Source organism: Haplochromis burtoni, unplaced genomic scaffold (genome assembly GCF_018398535.1).
Source record: "Haplochromis burtoni strain Fernald_Lab_line unplaced genomic scaffold, NCSU_Asbu1 Contig_2234, whole genome shotgun sequence".
Taxonomy (NCBI): Eukaryota; Metazoa; Chordata; class Actinopteri; order Cichliformes; family Cichlidae; genus Haplochromis; species Haplochromis burtoni.
The window spans coordinates 2,458-3,388 of record NW_024584595.1 but is presented as its reverse complement, the minus strand read 5'-3'; positions in this window follow the sequence as shown (position 1 = coordinate 3,388).

The window sequence follows — 931 nt, the reverse complement described above, 5'->3', positions numbered from 1 at the left end:
GTCCCTCCTGCTAGCCCTCAATGTCTACGTGTATTTAAAATTGAGAGGTGGGCAACGACGCCAGGGGTGAGGTGTACAGACTTTTAATATGTGTTAGTATACAAGATAATTTTTCGCCATCTTACAATGCTGTGATTGCAGCCATTCTCCAACTCTCTGTGAATGGTACTCATGACCATTGATCAATGGGTTTTGATCAGTGAGTTTTAAACAGTGGTTGTTGATCAATGGTCATGAGAATTTGCATAATTAAAATTAAGGGACTGACCTCCCAGCCCATTGTTCTTTCAGTGGGCTGGTTTCAGTCATTATGCAAATGTACTGTTTATAAGATTTGGGGAAACCTGCAGTCAGCTGAGACTGATAAAGTCACTTGGATGAGTGACGAAACGTTTCTCCCACAAAACGCTACGTCCAGATGAACAGAATCAACTTTTGGAGATAAACGATAATTATTTTGTTTTGGTACTAAATTGGTAACCATGCATTGTGTAATTCTATTAGTGTATGTAAATCTCTGGTATTGTGACATCCCTACTGAATTTTTAACATTTTTCTACATTTACACCTACTTGAGTGTCACCTGACAATGAGATATAACCCAACTATAAACTTTTAAAACAAATTGAACTATTTCAGATCAAAACTTAACCACTTTGACAAAGCATGTTTTTCTTACAGTATAATTTAAGTGTTTTTTTAATGTTACCTTTTTATGGGGAAGTCTGACTGTCTTGAGACAACCTGTAAAGTGCAGAGCAAAAGAAAAACAGAAAATAATTATAAAATAGAAAATATCTTCACATTGAGAAATCTTTCATACAGATCTTTGGGGATTTCTTACGGATTCTTTCTGGACGCAGTTGCTCTTGTATCCGTTCCCCAAATGTTGGGTGGGTAGGAGCGACCGGCTGATCCTTTGAGATCTTCT